Genomic DNA, 22,381 nt, shown 5'->3' with positions numbered 1-22,381 from the left:
GAGTTTGTCTTTGTGGGAGCTGGATGTTCTGTTCATATATATTACAGAATGTCTGCGGAGGCTTTCCATGCGAGGGAGGTGGAGGCTGAGGAATTGTTTGGAAATATACCAACATCGGGTACAACATTGAGTACGGCCCCTGTAAATGCGGAGGCAAGGGAAGATGCCGGCATTAAAACACTCTACAAGGACTTTGAAAAACAGAAGCGTTTGGAGTTAACCAAAAGGTGGGAACACTATTCATTGACCAAGTATGCGGATGCAGGTCGTGTACCTAGGGGACTACGTATTATGTTAGCACCAAGCTTCGATAAACCTAACCCCCAAATGCTGAAAGAATGGGGACAAAGTAATTTAGCGGCATCGATGAACTTAGTCCACATTCTCATAAAATATGCCGCTTCTGATAGGGAAGAAATCCTGAAAAATATTGAAAAACTAAATAAGGACATCGCGAAAATTAAGGAAACTGAGGAAATAAAAAAGCTGAATGAAGCAATGGAAGAAAGGCTTAAAAAACATCAAGACAAAATAAAAATCAGAAAGGTCAACAAATTTGCACGTGACCAAGCCGAATATGCCCAAGGCCAGATATTTACTTTCGCCCGCAAATATAGTGTGGCCAAATGACAGCAATACAGTGGAAAAACCAACAAGCAGAATGTTCCACCTTGTAGACGCAACGAAGCAGGCATTACTGACGACGATACAACAAGTGTTGAGACGACGTCCCTCACTAGAGAATCAAGTCAGGATTCAGATAGGAGTGGACAAGTGGCCCCTATCCTAAATTTGGAGGAAGAACTAGATTTTTTAGTCGAGGAAAGACTAAGGACATTGCGTCTGAGGCAAAGAAACTTGGGAACAAACGTAGAAACCAAAAAAGGCGAGAAAGAAGGAAACGGATCAAACAAAAATGTACAGGCAAAGAAATTGAAACAGGGTTGGCAGAAGAAGAAACAGTAGGGGGCAGATCGATAATCAATTTGTCAAATGTTGTTCTAACCAAGGCCGAAGAACAACTATTATCTCTCGGGCTGAATTTTTGTCCAAAGCAGCCCTTCAACTACGCTGCCACCCGAATTGACATTTTCTGTTTCATTAGAAAAATCAAACTCCAGAAATTCTTTGCGTTACAAAGACTGAAAACGAATAATGACACCAACATCTCGGAGTTGCCAAGTTCAGCGGAAGAGGTGGAAGGTGTCACTGCTGCTGATGTTCCAAGTTTCTTAACACTCAATGATTTGCGCCAAGCTACCTGTTCGCAACCAATGGGTCCTGACACTGATGGCAGTACACAAACTAGACTGACTAAGATCAATATACTACAAAAAGGAGCTGGGATCACTCCCTTTAAGAGTAAGTCCAAATTTATCCCTTTGATGGTAAAAGATGCCGTAGACACATTCCAAGATTGCATAGTGTCTGAAATTAAACAGCTATATACTCAAACCTGTAACCACAAGAGAAATAGATTCTACCAAAAAGAAGCCAATTATCATGCGCTTATGAAGAAGTTGAGTAGTAATCCTGACATTGTGGTTAAGACCTCGGACAAGGGTGGAAAAATAGTCATTTGGTCGAAGACAGACTATGTAACCGAGGCCTATAGAAGCTGCATGACACTTTATGCTATGAAAAATCCAGCAACAAAGAATACTTGAACGCTAAAATAACTTTGGAAAAACTTCTGCATAAATGGCGGAGAGAAGGGCTGATTTCTGGGGAAGAATTTAAATATATGTTCAAAGAATTTCCAGTTCTCCCAGTATTCTACCTGATCCCTAAGGTCCATAAAGGTATGTTACCTACGCCTGAAAGACCGATAATATCGGCTATTAACAGTGTTTGTGAAAATGTGGGACAGTATATCGATTATTTTTTGCAGGACATGATAAAGAGCCTTCCTAGCTACGTCCGGGACACAAGTGACTTCCTACAGAAAATCAATGAATTGGAATGGCAGGAAGAGATGTTATTGATTACGCTGGACGTTGAGTCCCTATACACAAGCATCAGGCACACGGATGGGTTGAGGGCAACCAAGCACTTTTTGGACAAAAGACCTGCAGAACTTTACGAGCACAACAAAGTTATTTTAAGCTTGATGGAGTGGTGTCTCAACAACAATTACTTTAATTTTGGAAAGGATGTGTGGAAACAGTTAAGAGGAGTGGCTATGGGATCCTACTTCTCCCCCAACTACGTGTGCTTGCACGTGGGCTGGTGGGAGGAGCAGGTTCTGAACACCACACATGCTGTATGGGTACATGAATAAATTGTGAGGTTTTTAAGATATATTGATGACATCTTCATTTTATGGCAGGGTGATGAAGAGGAGGCCCTGCTCTTTATTGAGGAGATAAATAACAATTCTTTAAACCTCAAATTTACATCGCATATTAGCAGAGAAGAGATTGAATTCCTTGATGTTAAGGTCTATGTCAATGCCAACAGACTAGAATCCCCTCTGTTTAGAAAACCCACATCAGAGAACACCACTCTGCATGCTTCCAGCTTACACCCCAAGCATACCATCTCCAGTTACAGAGCTCGACTGAAAGAACAAGGCTATTCTGATAGGATTTTCAATCAAGCTTTGGCTAAAGCTAGACTGAGAACTAGGGGAGTCTGTTATCGACGGAAACTATGCCTGCAGATACATTAGACACCGGCTCTAATTCGGGTGAAGAATCCAAGAGTTGCCCGAGATTTATCACTGCTTTTAGTAATGAAGAACATAAGATCAGAAATATCATTCAAAGAAATTGGCCAATTGTGCTTACTGATAATATACTAAATTCTGCCCTACCCAGTAACCTCTGGTTACATTTCGAAGAGCTAAAAGCATGGGTGCCACTCTCGATACTAGTAGTCCGGAGCTCAAGCAAAAGAATACATGGCTGCAGCCCAAGGCTGGTTTCTGAAAATGTTCTCACTGTAGGGCATGTAAATTTGGTGTGAATAAAACACACTATCGCATACCATTTGACCCTAAATAAATTCCTATCAAAGGCAATCACCCATGTAAGACAGACTTTGCAGTTTATGTCCTGACGTGCACCTGTGGATTAAATTACATCGGAAGTACGAAGGCACAGGTGCACGTCAGGATTCTCCAACACCTCAGAGCTATACTACACAACGATACCACATATCCGGTAGCACGGCACTTTGCATTAAAGCATAATAAAGATCTAAGTTGCCTGTCCTACTATGTGGTAGGATCAGTCCCTAAACCTCGGAGAGGAGGGATTAGGGAACTGCTACTGAGGCAATTGAAGACACGTTTTATTTTGGAGTTCGACAGTAATTGGCCAATGGCCTCAATACTACTGAGGACATCCATAACTTTTTGTAAAAATCTCCGACTAACATCTCTTTTAGCCTGTCCTGTATATGGATACTAGCCTATAATGACTATGAGTTTTATGACAAACATCTGAGTTGAGCTTGGACAGAGTCTCTAAATAACATGCAGTATATCTGCCGATGTCACATATACCCCACCAGATGCGTAGTCAGGTTCCCTGTTGCTCATTTGGATTGTCTGTTCCCATGGGGTTTGGGATTCATTGATTGATTGTTCTTGATCCTAATAGATAGTCAGGTTCCCTGTTATCTATATTATTATGAAATTCCTCTTATTATTTAAGTTGTTTAATCATCAACTTTTCTAGATCTCCAGGTTGATTACTATTTTTCCCCTCTTGTAAAAAAAGTATTCACATGACTTTTTGCACATTGTATATAATAATGATGAATTACTGTTTTTTAAAATGTTTTAGATTTACCTTTTAAGATAATAATAAGGCTTAGTCCTATTTTTTAGAGAGGTAATATTCTGATTCATTTTTTATATTCCGAGAATTATTTATTATACACTTCCGCACTTTTATAGATGTGTTTGCACTGTATTGAAAGCTTCTTTGCACATTAGTCAGATGTGTTTAGCCACTTTTTTTGTATATATTTATTAGCACTTTTTGCACTTCATAGCCTACGTAAGGCCCAGCGTATATTTGGATTGTTTCTAAGGGAAACTATTGACGTGGTATTTTACAATCATTTCTGTTGAACAAGTTGAGGCTTGCTCGGCATAATGGATTTATCCAGTGAGGCATTACCATCTTGATATATTTATATACTCAATTTTATGCCTTGAGAATTCAATGTATTGATCGGTTTGTCATTGCATTTATGCAATTTAGATTTTATCATGTTTCCAGTGTTGTTTTAGTATTTATAAAACAAAATGGGCATGTATTTGTATTCAGCCTCGACAACAACAGTCTTTTTACCATGTCTAGTATGTCACATGACTAAGCTGAAGCTGCATGTGAACAAGGGCCGCTTGGCCCGAAATGCATCATCGCTGGTTTTATCATCTGACCCTTTTCTGCAGTAAAGAATTGTTACCCTCAATTGTGGTCCGTCTCCTGCTTCGCTGATCTCGTGGGATTGGAGGTAGCTGTTGGGAGTACTCTTGGAATATATATATATATATATATATATTCACTGAAAAAACCATAGGTTATAGACCATATATAGTTAGGAATTAGCATTTTCAAAACCTTGAAAATTCACTGAAAAAACCATAGGTTATAGACCATATATAGTTAGGAATTAGCATTTAAAAAAACTTATTTTACTCACACAAAACCATTGAAATTCCATATATAGTTAGTTGCACTAACTATATATCGCGCACCCGCAATCCACTGCTGATCATGTCACATATTACATCATTCATGACATGGTCAGTGACATCACTGATGACATCACTGATGACATCTCAAATGACATCACTGATGACATCACTGATGACAACATCCAGTGACTGTATGTTTCTGTAAAGTTAAAATATGTCTTAGATATTGAAGAATGAGTGGATGTATAAGTGTCTGGATGAAGGATTTAGTAGGTGCGTGACTGACTGTATGAGTGAGTGATTAAATGTGTCTCACTGAATGCATGGGTTAGTGACTAAACTGTCTTAATTTGTGCATCATTATGTCTGTTGTGATGTAAACTGCTGCATGTGTTGATCATTAGCTATACGAGAGGCTATATGTGTTATTAATTGGTTGCCCAAGTATTTCTATGGGAGATTGAGTTTGTGTGGGGGTGGCTGGAAGGTGTGTGACTCTGTGCATAGATGTGTGAGCAGTTTATTCACTAGGTGTATGAGTTCAAGAGTGCATGTGGAAACAGCTACATGGGCAGTTGACTGTGTGCATGAGTGTATTGATGAGTGAATGGATATCTCAATGCTACATGTCATAGTAAGTACATATGTAAAACACAGTACATGTGAGAGTTGGCATATATAAATAACTGTGCATGAGAGCCACTGAATGAGTGAGTGGTTGTATCGATCATTGTGAACTTGTATCAGGGATTGTATAAGAGAGTAAATATGTGTTAGTATATGTTTCAATAAGTAAGGTGTGTATAACTGTATAGTTGAAGAAATGGAGGTGAGATTGTTTCTTTGCATGACTGACTGGGTGTGTGAGTAACTCCATGGATGAGTGGCAGTGTGTGAGTGTCTGTATACACTGAGTGTATCTAAGGTTATATTAGAGTCTGAAGAGGTTTATAGTATTAGCACAAGAATGATGTCAAATGAGACGTCATCAGTGATGTCATCAGTGATGTCATTTGAGATGTCATCAGTGATGTCATCAGTGATGTCACTGACCATGTCATGAATGATGTAATATGTGACATGATCAGCAGTGGATTGCGGGTGCGCGATATATAGTTAGTGCAACTAACTATATATGGAATTTCAATGGTTTTGTGTGAGTAAAATAAGGTTTTTTAAATGCTAATTCCTAACTATATATGGTCTATAACCTACGGTTTTTTCAGTGAATTTTCAAGGTTTTGTAAATGCTAATTCCTAACTATATATGGTCTATAACCTATGGTTTTTTCAGTGAATTTCAATGGTTTTTTAATAGCAAATATCATAAGCTGTCGAATGTCAAGTACGTGGTAAGTAAAAACATTTTCGTGTTTATGCACACTGATCTGCTTTGAATGCTGCCCCCCACCCCTCATTTCTATTAGGAGTACTCTCTCTTTGCAGATAGTGAAGGGTAGTTAACGCAGGCCTTTGCCCCCGTTGTAATCCGTCGTGCCTGCTTCTCTCTCCATTTGATTGATTGTTCTCTTTGGTTCATTCTCTATTTACAAACAAGCAATAGTCTGTTTAGTCTTTGCAGATAGCGAAAAATCGTGTAAAAAAACAAAAGGAATCGAGCAAAATCAGTAGGCCACTAATGGGATCTCTTTTTGACCTCCCTAAAATAGAAACATTAGGAACAACCTGTTGATAATACCAATGTGTATGTACATAAGCGGCGTTCATTTGTGTTCACAGTACCCCTTGTTGATTGTTTGAATCGAGCATTGAATTGTTCGAAGTTGATTCTCTTAAGAATCTTCTCTGCCTGCAAACGAGGAAGAATAGGAATATTCTCTCTCCCTTTGCAGATAGTGAAGGGTAGGTAACGCAAACCTTTAACACGTCGTGCCTATTTCGTTCCTCATTGATTGATTGTTTCCCCAAACATTGACTGTTTGGGAATTGGTTCTTTTTGGAGGTATTCCCTGTTTGCAAATATACGTAGGAAAATCTTTGCAAATAGTGAAAGGGTACGTAATGCGGACCTTTCTCCCCCGTTGTAATCTGTCATGCCTATCTACTCCCCACTGATTGATGCACCTGTTTCACCCGGACCATTTACTAGAGATACGTCATCTGGCCCGACCAGAGAGCACCCCTAGTGAAAAGGACATATGCAATAATAACGAAGTGATCACTGTATCCTGTTAACAGAAACTTTAGCATGAAACAACCTGGAAAGAAAAGAATAGGGAAACGAAAATCAGTAGGCCACTGATGAACATGAACTTTTATTAAACAACGAACAAAGAAACAATAACATAACGTAATGATAAAACCTATTAATGTCCTAGAAACAAGAAAACGTTAAAATATGGCAGTGGTGAGAGACCAGAAAAACAGTAAGAGAAACCAAATCACCCCTCGCTGTCCCACCGCCTGCCACGCCAAAAAAATCGATAGACTAGGGAAAATGCAAGTCAGTAGAACATCCGCCCCCACTCTGGAAACTTCCAAGGTGGGGCAGGGTTGCGGCTACGCCCAGCCGGGAGCAGCCCATATAAGGCGGGTCCTGCTGCCACGCCTCGGCCAGGAGATCCTAACGTAGGGTGTAGCCGGAGGAGAGGCCGAGGCCAGCGGGACCCGGCCAGGGGATTGCCTTTACAACGCTGAACAGTTGCAGGGGGGGGGAATGTCTCCTCGACCCTCCCCTCCCTCTCCCAGTCCGGCCGCGGTGGCCCTTGACAGTTTCAGGTAGTCCCGCCACATGCTCTTCCGGTCCGGCCACCAACGGTCGGGGGGCCGAGGCCGACGGGATCCGGCTGCAGCCGATAAACCAAGAAACCCGTTCATGGGGCCAGAGCCAGGGGCGTCCGGCCGACATCTACCGGAAGCCCGGCCCGAAGACGGACTGGACACTTCTTCTTTCTTGAATAATGGCTGCGACAACACTGGGGGGGGATGTCTTGCACATGCCTCCGACCCCCCCCCCCTCGTCCTCATCGCCTGGTCCGGCCATAACAAATCTCAAGCGAGACGCCGTGGGGTGCACTGGGAGGGAGAGACGGTGCGAACAGGCCTCTCCCGCCTCCCCAGGTGGAGGCTTCCCAGCTGCACCCTCAGCGCTCCAGGCGCCCGGAAAAGGGTTCTTCTACTGTGGCCATGCTGCAACGTCTCGCCCGGCAGGGTGGAGCCCGTCCGCTCATTTGACCCCGCGATCGCCAGTAGCTACCGAACTCTCAAAATGGCGGTCGACCTGGCAAGAGCGGGCCCAGCATAAAGAAATGGCCCGGTCACTGGTTGACTCCACCACCGTAGTCCTCCACGACCTTGAAGATTCTAGAGGAGCCGCGGGAGTCTCCGACCCCCGATGGGGAATGACTGCCATGATCGCCCGTGGAGTGACGAAACTGTATCCGCGGGACGTCGGCGCTCCCATGCTGGCGCCAGCCTCACTTTGAATTACTAGAATCCTGCAGACCTCAGTTCCGGTGAAAGCACAGTGTGACCCGGTAGGAAAAATTGTTGCACCCCCTCCCCTTTTTGACTGATAGTTCAAACCACCGATCCTTTCCTTTGCCCTTTTAACGGAACTTTGGACTGCCTCCCCCTCTTTTACATTTTCTAGAGAAAACAAAACATTAACCACTACATTAGCATAGCAGTTGACACCAGAACTGTATTCAAATTGAAAACCAACAACATCTTCAACAGAATCCTTTTTGTTTCTGCTGTGACCCTGCTACAGCACAGGCATTGTCCCCAGCAGTAATTCTGCAATGCCGGTAAGAATAGCTGTGGTGCCTACTGGACTCACTCACCCCCGCGGCGCCCCACGCCGTTATTTGCTGGGCGGCAACTTACTAGACATCACTTTCGTGCCATCTAGATTTCAGCGCGTTCTGCTGCCTTGGAACTATTCGCACAACAGACTGCTACTGACGACCCACCCCCAGGCAACATCTTCTGAATTTTCATAATTTGAAAGAACTAGTAACATGTCCTCATCAGGAATTCAAAAGAAATTGCCACGGTCTCGTCGTTGTTTAAATGTTTTTACTGTTTTTGTTTTGTTGTATATATTTATATGTTATTAAAGTTTTATATTCCTACTACTTTGTTGGAGTGCTATATATTTTTAATGTGACACATAATTGTAAAAACTTTGATGTACAAAGAGTCATTCCTGGAATCTTCCGCTTCAGGCTCGGTCCCCTCCCCAATCACAATACAGGATGGTTTTCAGATAGTAGGAACACGTGTGGTGTGACGGATCTCATCGGGTGTGGGCCTTGATCTACTATAACTCCTTTGAAGGCCATAAACTACATCTGCAGGGCTAGGTGATAGCCTGGACAATCGGACACAGAGGAAGAGGAGTGTCAGAGGGTGCGGTAGTGAATAGGGCGAAAGGGAGGTGTCGGGCGGGCACAGAGTGTGATTTTCAGGGAAGAGCAGCGCAGATGGGGGGAGGTTTATTGCCGATGCATAAGACAGAGAGCGGGGGTGACCAGTGCCTGGGGAAGATGCTTGCGAGGGTGGGGAGCCATGCTACGAATCGACAGCGTGCAGAGAGTGGGTCTGGTCAAGGCATCTAAAATGGCTGCCGTGCACGACAAAAGTGTGGCATTTCAAAAAAGGCAAGATGGCGCAGACAATGTTTTTCAACACTTCCTCATTTCCTTCGAATCGAACGTTAACAGACGTTGGTGCATATTACCAAAGTTAAGCGATATTTATCCCTAACGATGCTTAGCAACGAATTTTTTACCGCTAAGCATCGTCAGAAATTATCGAAGATAAACCTTGCTATTATCAAGGTTTATCGCAAATGCGATAATAAACGGCCGCAATGCATGAATATCGCTAAAAAGTCAGCGATATTCATGCATTACCGAGCTAATGCTCTTAGCCATGTTATCCACCTCCCATTGGATAACATGGCTAAGAACTGCTCAGGGCAGGTGTTACTTTTTGGAGATATTCGCGCTTAGCGCGAATATCTCAAAGTTGGTAATAGGAGATAGATATCTTGCATGTTGTAATGCAAATTATTGTGGTATATGGAACTCGTACCATAATCTCTCAGGAAAGCAGAAACTGATCCTTTTGGGACCGCCTAAAAAGGCCTAGGGGGTGAGGGGTACTCTACTTTGCCCCCTTTTCACGTTCCGAACTATTTTATTTTACTCTCTTCTGTAATTACACAAAATAGCAGCGATAAGATGCATCGGAGACACACAGTGAGAGAAAGGAGGCCGGAGATGAAGAAGAGATGTCAAATACACATTGGAGATAATATAGTGGCAGAAGGGAAGTAAATATGAGTAAACTTACCATGTAACATAAAAATGTTGCACTCTATACTATAAGTCTCATTTTATACTACAATCACTTCGCTACAACCTCATAAATTAAAAATAAAAATGAATAATGTCTCAAACAATTTTTGATTTTTAAATATAAATTTATTCTTCAGAATTTTCTAAATTTGAAAGAACTAGTAACATGTCCTCATCAGCAATTTCCTCATGAAAAGTCTGCAATGATGATTCTTGTAACTCTATGGTCTCCAAACATTCGATAAATTCGCCATCAACAGATTGATCAAAAAAATCATTCAAGTCATCTCCTCCTTGTGACAATATTTCATTATTGGTGCTGTCAATTTCAATCAATGTAGTGGAATCATTCAAGTCATCTCCTCGTGACAATATTTCATTATTGGTGCTCTCAATTTCAATCAATGTAGTGGAATCATTCAAGTCATCTCCTCCTTGTGACAATATTTCATTATTGGTGCTGTCCATTTCAATCAATCTAATGGAATCATACAAGCCATCTCCTCCTTGTGACAATATTTCATTATTGGTGCTCTCAATTTCAATCAATGTAGTGGAATCATTCAAGTCATCTCCTTGTGACAATATTTCATTATTGGTGCTGTCCATTTCAATCAATCTAATGGAATCATACAAGTCATCTCCTCCTTGTGACAATATTTCATTATTGGTGCTCTCAATTTCAATCAATGTAGTGGACAATTCAAAAGAAATTGCCACGGTCTCTTCATTGTGAGCCATTTTATTTTGAAATTGCTTGCTGTAAATTGCAGAAAAAAATAATCACTTTCATTTATCGTTTTTAGTAATACATAATATAAAACTAACTTTATCAAGTATTTAGTATAACAGAAGGACTGCAAATAAATAACAGAAAACATTTTTCAAATTATCTTCAAGTGTACAACATAGTTCCCCTTACAAATTAACAACTCACCTTTTTAAAAGTAGGAGAAGTGTTAGTACTGTGTAAATCAAACACCAGAAATTCACCACCAAAAATTCCTCACAAATGTACCTCAGACAGTAGTATCACAAAATGGCTGTGGTTTCCTCTCATTTGACATATATACATAACCAATTAACTTTCATCACACACAAATACAAAACCAAAGTAACATTTTAATTGGTTCTAAATTTCAACACTTTCAAATGTGTTTTCCCCATGCAATTTTCCATAGGACATTTACATACGTCTACAGCCTGAATAGCTGAACGGAATTACACCAAACTTGGCAAAATGGTACATCAAACCTAAGAGGTCAGGAAGGATCTACTATGCCCCCTTATGGTCATTTCCCCCTTCGCTTTGGCCTCCTCTTGTCTCTCAATCCTACCGAGAGACAAGATGGCGGCCGCTACGGACTGTTTGGAATGTTGACAGACGCCGGAGAACCAATCAGCTTCGCAAAGCTCCGTAACGCGAAAAGTACGCGAAGCGGAGCGCTGTTACAGATATATATCTTTTTTTGAACGGTAATTTCTCAAAATCCACTGGAGCACACATATTGAGACCTAGCAAAGGCACATCGGGCTACCAGTCCCTAATATTTTACCAAGTTTCGTGCAAATCCATTCAGCCGTTCGATTATTATTATTATTTTTTTTTTTTGCCCCGCGGGGCCCTTTTAAAACCTCCACATCAAACCTAGGGGGTCAGCGAGGATCTACTATGCCCCCTTATGGTCATTTGCCCCTTCGCTTTGGCCTCCTCTTGTCTCTCGATCCTACCGAGAGACAAGATGGCGGCCGCTACGGACTGTTTGGAATGTTTACAGACGCCGGAGAACCAATCAGCTTCGCTTCACAAAGCTCCGTTGCGCGAAAAGTACGCGTACTGGAGCGCTGCCCAGTCCGCTGTTACAGATATATATCTTTTTTTAAACGTTAATTTCTCAAAATCCACTGTAGCACATATATTGAGACCTACAAAAGGCACATCGGGCTACCAGTCCCTACAATTTTGCCAAGTTTCGTGCAAATCCATTCAGCCGTTCGGGCTAAAAGTGAGGCCAACCGCCCTATGGAAAACTCAATGTTAAAAACACGTTTTGGGACCCCCCTTTTTTCTCGACCCCCCCTGGACGAACCCCCCCCCCAATTTTCAGGGGCTGCTCAGAAACAAAATGTGCCATTTTCCTGAAAATTTCAGCCAATTCCGTCCACAAACGCCAAAGTTATTTGACATAGAATTTTCAAAAATCCCATAGAGAAAAAATCCTAACTATATATACCTACTGGCGACCGCCAGTAGGTAATATATATATATATATATATATATATATATATATATATATATATATATATATGTATATATATTGCACTCACGAGACGTTATTCACAATGTTTTATTCATCCAGGAATCATAAATCAGGGGTTTAATCCACAGTCAAACCCAGGTTTGACTGTGGATTAAACCCGTGACTTTTGATTTCTGGATGAATAAACCATTGTGAATAACCTCTTGTGAGTGCACTCAGTGTTGTCCTCTCATCTTGGGAGGATTTGTTGGATCATTAATTACGGCTGGGCTCAGACGTGGAGTTTTGTACCACGACAAAGAGCCGCTACAAGCAGCCAGACCTGAGCCGTTGCATACAGATATATATATATATATATTTTCCCTCATGAACTGCTATCAGCCCACTGGGGTATTATTTGCGGACTTCCAGCCCCACAATGCAGCTGGATAAAAGGTACTCACCTGTGATTGTTTAAGATGTTAATAAATTTGGGATAAAGACTGGAAGGCCTGTATGCTGGCAGTCATTTGGGAGCAGACAGCCTATGATGAAGGGTGGAAGACCCGAAACGCGTCAGGCTCTGCTGACGCCGAGTGTGCCTTGCTTTTCGAACTGGGAACATGCCGAACAGTGAGTGCGCTTCACCTTGGTGGCAACTGTGAAACTTGCATATGTATATAAATATATATATATATATATTCAGTGAAAAAACATAGGGTTCAGGCACGTTATAGTTAGGAATTAACTATAACGGTTTTTATAACGTTTTTTTCCAGTGAATTTCAAAGGTTTTTTAAATGCTATTTTCTAACTTTAATGTAACTGAAACCTGTGGTTTTTTAACTCCTTCGATGCTGATGATGGAGCGGTTCCGTCATCAGCATCGGTTGGGCTGTGCTGATGACGGAACCGCTCCGTCATCAGCACAGCCCCCGGGGGAGCGCTGGCGCTCCCCCCCTGGGGCACCAATCTTCATGCCTCAAGCGGGGGTGGCAGCGGAAGAGTTTCTGCTGCCACCCCCGGGCCCCCCCATGCTTCCTGATGATGTCAGCCCACACCGCTGGGTCAGATCGGCTGTTTTTTTGGCGAGCTGCACCCAGGGGGTGCAGAAAAGCACACTGGAGCCAGGGATTTTCACTTTATTCAAAATTGGAAGCACCCCTTGGGCAAGGGTCCCTTCCTAAGGGGGCACATTTTTTTCAGACTTTTCTGCCCTTCCTACGGACAGATCGGCCATTTTCGTTGGCCAATTCTGAACCCGGGGGGGTAGACAAGCCCCCTAGAGCCAGGGAATTTTGTATTAGTAAAATTGGAGGCGACCCCTTGGGCAAGGGTTGCTTCCTTGGGCCCACATTTTTTTTAAAGTATATTCTGCACCCACTGGGGGCAGATTGGTTTTAAATTTGGCTTTTCTGCCCCTAGGAGGGGCTGAAAACCCCACTATACATCAGGGAATTCTTTTATTTTTAAATGGTCGCCTCCTGGGGGCCCCATTTGAAAATAAATATTGTGCTTGCTTCCAGGGGACATATATTTGTTTATGTGTAATCAGCCTTTCTGTCCCAGTTTGTGTGGTGACATAGCCTGTGACATGGCTTGTTATAATGTGTATTGTTTTTCTTGTAAAGTGTAATGTTTTAATTTCCCCTATTTTGTTCTTGTTCTAGGCTTTTGCTCTTTAGACTGTTGGAGTGTGCGGTTTTGTTACTGGTGGTTCTGCTGTTTGTGTAGTCGCGTGTGTTTGGTAAGAGACCTTTTTTGTACTATTTCAATGTGAATGTGTTTTATGCAAAGTGTGTAATAATACCAGTATGTTCTGTTTCTGCTTTTTTTTATTGTAAAACATTTTTTGCATTAGTGCTTTTTTCTTTTTTCTAGTGGGATATCGTTGACTATTTGCTGTGTCTTTGCAGAGTTTGTGCTGGTGAGTGTGGCTGTATTTTGTAAGTGCATTGTGTAGTTATTCAGTTTATAGATCTTTGTGATAAAGGCTTACATTTCTTTACCTACTTTTGCACAGTGTTGGTTGTTGAGTTGTTTGTGCAGTCTCCTTTCTTAGTGAGCATAATTGCTAGTCGCCGGATTACAGCTCAGCAAGTTGTTGGAATGCTTTTTGATTCTTACTCTGACCATGATGCTGAGAGTGACTCTGATTGTGAGGCAGAGGTGGGAGGTGAAGATTCTGGTAGTGAGTTTTCTCTCCACATGGCATCGTCTGATGATGAAGATACCATGAGTGCTGATGAAGCTACTTTTGGTGTGGATGAAGTGCCTGTGTTAAAGGAGGACATTGCTGTGCCGAGGCATCTGGGCTGCAGCCAGGGGCTGCTAGACTTCCAGTTGGTGTAGTGAGACAAGAGGCAGCTGGGTGGCAGCCTGAGGCTGCAAGACTTGTTGTTGAAAGTTCTGAACTCTGGGTTGCCCCAGGCATGGTGCAGCCAGCATTGCCTGAATTTACTGGTGTTCCAGGGTGTAGGATGAACACTGAAAACTTTTTGCCAATTGATTTCTTCAAGTTGTTTATGGATGATGTGTTTTTGGCAGAGATTGTAGAGAAGACTAATTTGTATGCAGAACAGTTTTTGAGGGAGAACAGTGCCAGCCTTAAGCCCCATGCTAGCGCTACCAGGTGGACTCCCACAAATTTGGAGGAGATGAAAAAGTTTTTGGGTTTAACTTTTTTGATGGGCTTGCTTAGGAAACCATCAATGGCTTCATCTTGGTCTACTAGTCCCTTGATGGCAACAGCTATATTTCCGGCAGTTATGAGTCGCGATAGGTATTTGCTTCTGCTTCGGATGATGCATTTTGTTGACAATAGTTTAGCTTTGTCACGAGATCACCCTGATTGTGACCGTCTTTTCAAGATTCGGCCTGTCATGGATCATTTTGTTGATCGATTTCCTGAGATCTTTGCTCCTGGGAAAGAAATTGCAGTGGATGAGTCTTTGGTGTTGTTCAAGGGCCGCTTGGTATTTAGGCAATACATTCCTAGTAAGAGGGCACGCTCTGGTATTAAGCTTTATATGCTGTGCGACAGTCGGACTGGATATGTCTCTAATTTTAGGGTGTACACCGGTAAGGAATCCCAGATTAACCCCCCTGGTTGTCCGTCCACTTTTGGAGTGACTGAGAAAATTGTGTGGGAACTTGGTAGAGGATTTTTTAACAAAGGCCATCATTTATATGTAGATAACTTCTACACTGGTGTGCGGTTGTTCACGGAATTGGCCAAAGTGGACACTGTTGCATGTGGCACAATGCGCTCTAACCGTAAAGGTTTCCCAAAAGAACTTGTTTGTCAAAAGCTTGCTCGGGGACAGTGCAGTGCATTGCGTTGTGAGGAGCTTTTAGCTGTGAAGTTTTCAGACAGGAGAGATGTCTACATGTTGACTTCCTTACATGACTGTTTGGGGTCAGGTTGCAGAAGCGTGCAAACCTGTGTGCATTATGGACTATAATAGGCACATGGGTGGTGTTGACAGAGTAGATCAGAGGTTGGAACCGTATGCTGCCCTTCGTAAGTCTTAGATTTGGTACAAGAAGTTGGCTATCCATCTTTTCCACTTGGCAACCTTTAATGCTTTTGTTGTGTTCCAGCAATCTTGTCCTCAGTCAAAGATGACTTTTGTAAAGTTTCAGGATTCTGTAATAGGCAGCCTTGTTTTAGTGGAACAGGCAAGTGTTCCCAGAGTTGGAGTGGTGGAGGATGGTGCCAGATTGAAAGATCGCCACTTTCCTGATCAAATTCCTCCTACAACCTCAAAAGACTTTCCCAGTCGGAGATGTAGAGTCTGTTGGCAAAGAGGTTTGCGGAAGGAGGTTCGTATGTACTGCCCCGACTGTCCTTCTAACCCTGGGCTGTGTGTACCTGCTTGTTTTAGAATGTACCACACACAAAAGAATTTTTGGGAGCATCCATGAGTGGTAAAGTGAACAGGCTGGTCTCTATTCTTTAAAACCTATTGTTCAGTTTCAAATTTGGCATTTGTGTAGTGTATTTAGATTTAGTTGTTGTGTTAGTAGATTTGTATCAATTTGCAATTTGTTTTTGTTTTTTATTTGTATTGAAAAAAAACTAAAGTATGATGTTGGTTTGCGTGTAGTGTCCATTGTCTGACGGTGTGCATGGTTTGGCGCTTGGCTGGCGGTGTCTGTGGACTGGTGCTTGGATGGTGGTGTCTGTGAACTGGTGCTTGGCTGGTGGCGTGTGTGGTCTGGTGCTTGGTTGGCGGTGTGCGTGGTCTTGCGCTTACCTGGTGGTGTGTTGGGATTGGTGCTTGGCTGGCGGTGTGTGTGGAGTGGCGCTTGCCTGGTGGTGTGTGTGGACTGGTGTTTGGCTGGTGGTGTGTTTTGTCTTGTGTTTGGTTGGCGGTGTGTGTGGTCTTGCACTTGCCTGGTGGTGTGTTTGGATTGGTGCTTGGCTGGTGGTGTGCCTGGACTGGTGCTTGGCTGGCAGTGTGTGTGCAGTGGTGCTGTCCTGGTGGTGTGTGCGGACTGGTGTTTGCCTGGCGGTGTGCGTGGTCTGGTGTTTGGTTGGCGGTGTGTGAGGTCTTGCGCTTGCCTGGTGTTGTGTTTGGATTGGTGCTTGGCTGGTGATGTGCCTGGACTGGTGCTTGGCTGGCGGTGTCTGTGGACTGGTGCTTTCCTGGCGGTGTGTGTGTGGACTAATACTTGGCTGGAGGTGTGCGTGGTCTGGTGCTTGACTGGCGGTGTGTGTGGTCTGGAGCTTGGCTGGTTGTGTGCGTGGACTGGTGCTTGGCTGGCGGTGTGTGGGAAGTGACTTAATGCTGGTTACTACACACAGTGCTAGTTGAGCGCCACTCCATGTAATCCATGAGTTTGTGTAGTTGCTGTGTCAGGAATGTGGGCGTGTGAAAGTGATGGGCCCTTGATTGGCGTTGTCTGCTGGTGGAAGTGTAGTAATGTGATGGGTCCGCGGCTGGCGGTGTGAATGTTTTGTATGTGTCACATGTATGAAAGGTGTATTAATGGCCTGCAAAGCGGTTGGTGCCTTGTCGTGGCTTTACAGCTCACGAGCTGTGAGTCAATGGTTCAGTTTCTTGTCCTTTCCATTATTAACAGTGTATTTCATTTTTTGTGAAATCACTTGCTAATACAATGGTATATACTGAACCATCACTCACCCTCGTGCCAAATCCAACCAGTATGTGTGTGTGTTTGAAAACTTGATGTCTGTGTAGTTTTTTCTTTTTTTTCTTTTTTGAAGCAGGACGCACCTTGTCACTTTTTTTGTAAATGTTGTGATGTGTTGCTTTTGTGCCTGGTGGTGTGAATGGTCTTCTTTGTGTCAGGTATGAAAGGTTGTGAATGGCCTGTAAAGCGGTTGGTGCCTTGAAGTGGCTTTACAGCTCACGAGCTGCGAGTCATTGGTTCAGTTTTTTTGTCCATGTAATTGACAGTGCATTTCATTTTTGTGAAATCTCTTGTTAATAAAATTATATATACTGAACCATCACTCGCCCTCGTGCCAAATCCAACCAGTATGTGTGTGTGTAAGAGGAATAGATGGCTGTGTAGGGATCTTGTTTTTCTTAGTCTCTGTGCCAAGGTGTACATTCCGCTTACGAATAACCTGCCAATTGTAGATATTGTTGAAAACCCATGGGACTTCATGGTGATGTCTCTCTGGTGAAATTTAGCAATTAATTGTATCCACAGTATCCTGCAAAACTCACAATGTCCGTCATAATTTCCCTTCCTTTAATATTGCGCCCAAATTGTCACGCAGCACAAGTAAACAACTAATTTTGACAAAACTAATTGGTTTAGCTAGGGGGGTCACATGGGTTTTTCACTCCTTCCTCGGTTGCCATCTAGGGTAACCTAGCATACCCACACTTTTTTGGAAAGTAGTCATCCGTTGGCTTTCAAGGGGGTATGGCTTGCATGGATCCTCCAACGTTCCTTTTCTCAGAATCCCTAGCAAACTTTAAATGTAGTTGGCCATATGCAAATCAGTCTGACCCTGTGCCTCATGGGAACAGTCAAGCCCGAACTGCCAAGCCATGCCTTCCCTGGACCGGAAACAAGCTTCCGAGGACCGGTTTCTGGCATTTAAGCCGTCTTCGGCCTGGCTTGCTTGAATCCAGTGACAAAGTGAGTAAGGGACTCACGTCTGAGCCAACCCTGCCAACTTATGGCGAACAAAGTGGTTCCCTATGTGGGAAGGGTATGCCCAGACGTGGGTCCATTGCTTACTAAGCCACTGGAGTCAAGCTATCCTGGCTGAAGATGGCTGATAGCCAGAAACCGGTCCTAGGATGCTTGATTCCGGTCCAGGAAACACATAGCTTGGCAGTTCGGGCTGGACTGTTCCCATGAGGCACAGGGTCAAGACTGATTTGCATATGACCATGTCTGAACTGGAGTGGCTTGGTGAGCACAATAACGATGAATTAAACCCAGATCTGTGAATGGGGGTGAATGTTTTGCCATTGTGCAACATTCCGTCCATCATCTTGTGTGTTTTGCTGTTCACCCTATGTGGGGAGGGTATGCCCAGACGTGGGTCCCTTGCTCACTAAGCCACTGGAGTCAAGCTATCCTGGCTGAAGATGGCTGATAGCCAGAAACCGGTCCTAGGATGCTTGATTCCGGTCCAGGAAACACATGGCTTGGCAGTTCGGGCTGGACTGTTCTCATGAGGCACAGGGTCAAGACTGATTTGCATATGGCCATGTCTGAACTGGAGTGGCTTGGTGAGCAAAACAACGATGGATTAAACCCAGATCTGTGACTGGGGGTGAATGTTTTTCCATTGTACAACATTCCGTCCATCATCTTGTGTGTTTTGCTGTTCACCCTATGTGGGAAGGGTATGTCCAGACGTGGGTCCCTTGCTCACTAAGCCACTAGAGTCAAGCTATCCTGGCTGAAGATGGCTGATAGCCAGAAACCGGTCCTAGGATTTTTGATTTCGGTCCAGGAAACACATGGCTTGGCAGTTCGGGCTTGACTGTTCCCATGAGGCACAGGGTCAAGACTGATTTGCATATGGCCATGTCTGAACTGGAGTGGCTTTGTGAGTAAAATAATGATGGATTAAATCCAGATCTGTGACTGAGGGTGAATGTTTTGCCATTGTGCAACATTCCGTCCATCATCTTGTGTGTTTTGCTGTTCACCCTATGTGGGAAGGGTATGCCCAGACGAGGGTCCCTTGCTCACTAAGCCACTGTAGTCAAGCAATCCTGGCTGAAGATGGCTGATAGCCAGAAACCGGTCCTAGGATATTTGATTCCGGTCCAGGAAACACATGGCTTGGCAGTTCGGGCTGGACTGTTCCCATGAGGCACAGGGTCAAGACTGATTTTCATATGGCCATGTCTGAACTGGAGTGGCTTGGTGAGCAAAATAACGATGGAATAAACTCAGATCTGTGACTGGGGGTGAATGTTTTGCCATTGTGCAACATTCCGTCCATCATCTTGTGTGTTTTGCTGTTCACCCTATGTGGGAAGGGTATGCCCAGACGTGGGTCCCTTGCTCACTAAGCCACTGGAGTCAAGCTATCCTGGCTGAAGATGGCTGATAGCCAGAAACTGGTCCTAGGATGCTTGATTCCGGTCCAGGAAACACATGGCTTGGCAGTTTGGGCTGGACTGTTCCCATGAGGCACAGGGTCAAGACTGATTTGCATATGGCCATGTCTGAACTGGAGTGGCTTGGTGAGCAAAATAACGATGGATTAAACCCAGATCTGTGACTGGGGGTGAATGTTTTGCCATTGTGCCACATTCCGTCCATCATCTTGTGTGTTTTGCTGTTCACCCTATGTGGAAAGGGTATGCCCAGATGTGGGTCCCTTGCTCACTAAGCCACTGGAGTCAAGCTATCCTGGCTGAAGATGGCTGATAGCCAGAAACCGGTCCTAGGATGCTTGTTTCCGGTCCAGGAAACACATGGCTTGGCAGTTCGGGCTGGACTGTTCCCATGAGGCACAGGGTCAAGACTGATTTGCATATGACCATGTCTGAACTGGAGTGGCTTGGTGAGCAAAATAACGATGGATTAAACCCAGATCTGTGACTGGGGGTGAATGTTTTGCCATTGTGCAACATTCCGTCCATCATCTTGTGTGTTTTGCTAATGTAGCTAAGGGCAGGAGCAATTAAGTTCATCTTCTGACCAATGTTCCCTCAAATTTTATTCCTCTGTGTGAGGCAGTGGATGGTCTCTGTGCGCTGCAACCATGGCTATGTGTGCCAGGAACCAGACCGTGTGTGTATGCAGCGCCAAATATCACTCCAAACATTTACTTAAAAAAGTGAAAAGATCGTGCATTTCCACACATACAGCGACCAGTTAAGGGTCTTAAGGCAGGTTTGCAATTTGGATAAACACGCCATGACATGAATTGGTTACACAGGCAAGTACAGCTCAGGTTTAGAAAATCACAAGACTTCAACAGTGGTACCATCATATGATTTTACTAAATATTCTTAACTGGAGCACTGTTCCTTGGGCGGGGAAATGTTGATAGCCTATACAAGATCACATATACACAATAAGTTACAAAATGACATACCATATTTACAATTTGATGTGAAAGCTACTGAGTAATGTTGGGCTATCTCACCAGAGATAGTTTGTAAAAGTGTTGACATCCAGGCAAACATGGACTGTGGGAGAGTGCTGTTCACACAAGTCAAGTGCCATCACTAGATGGGTGACATTGTTGCTTCTTACAGCGATCCTTGCCATTTTTCCAGTGCTGATAAACTCTATAAAGGCCAACTTTCCAATTCAGGAGATAGGCCTTTGTCCTCATCAGCATATCTGAATGCTTCTGCTCTAGTCTATTTCTCAATTTACTCTTGATAGTATTCATGAGGCTGAATCCTCATTCACAATCTGCACTAGATGCTTGAAATGTTGCGCAGACATCAACAAGCTGAGGCACCACACTATACTGAGCAGTATTGCGTACAATGAAATTCACCATTTCTTGAAAGGTGGTAAACAACCCACCCTTTACATGTTCTGGCACCACATATTTATATTCTCTGTATTGTCGAACAGCATCTTTCGGTGTTTCACAATCACCCAGGACCAACACATTTTTATACTTTCCAACAAGTCTTTGTACATTCTCAGCCCCAAAATCAAAATGTGATTGTGTTATTATTGCCTGGAATTCAAAACTTGCCCATTCTTTAAGTTAATCTTCAGAGAACCTTTTTTGCATGTGCTCACAAAGAAGGGAAACAAAATACGAAATAGGCCCACTGTCAAACACTTGCCTTTCTTTGTACAACACTATCAGATCTCTTACATTGCTGCTCCAAAAGACAGTGTTCCCCAAATACTGTTCCTTAATTTGGCCAATCTTTTCTCTTGCGAACTGTACAGCTTCAACAGTAGTCAAAGAACGTTTTTGGAATAGTTTTCACAAAGATGCAAATTCACCCAGAATGTCATTAAGTACTGCAAGGGAAATATGGTAGTTGTGAGTCTTATTGTAACAATATTTAGCAACTGGATTGTTCTCCTCAACTTTCTCATGCTCAAAGTACTTTAGAACAGCCTCGTAATTGCGAATGAGTGCACCAACAGCAATATGCCATGAAAGCCACCGGAGTATATTCAGTGGTCGAAAAGAGACCACTTCACATTCAGTGACCAATGGGATTTCATCCAGCTTGGACTTCCTTGCTGGAGATCTGGAGGACACCGTGTAGACAATCCTCAATAATGTTTCCATCTCTTTAATCATTGGAACTCTCTTCCAGCCATCATCAACTCCCATCTTCTTGATGGGTGACACAATGCTGCTCAACTAGATGAAGAACGGATTGTTTAAGGTGAGTAGCAGCACCATTATTCTTACCCAGCATCCCAGACGCACCATTGGATGTGAACATGACCATTTTCATGAGTTCCAGTTCATTGGCAGGATTTTCAGAGCAGTAGTGATAGCCTCAGCATTACAACTAGTCAGCTTCACTATGTCCCCAAACAGTGTTTTGTGCTATGTTGATGTTACAGGTAGGAACTTGAAGTATAGGATGAGCATTTTTATAACAGAAATATCTGTGCTCTCATCAATGTGTGATGCAAAGCGTTACAAAGTTCTGCCATAGCTTCACAGTGTATCACGCTATTGACAGCCTCAAGGAACTCAAAGGCATAGT

Source organism: Lissotriton helveticus, chromosome 5_1, assembly GCF_964261635.1.
Source record: "Lissotriton helveticus chromosome 5_1, aLisHel1.1, whole genome shotgun sequence".
In the NCBI taxonomy this organism is placed as follows: Eukaryota; Metazoa; Chordata; class Amphibia; order Caudata; family Salamandridae; genus Lissotriton; species Lissotriton helveticus.
Note: the sequence above shows the minus strand (reverse complement) of the source record.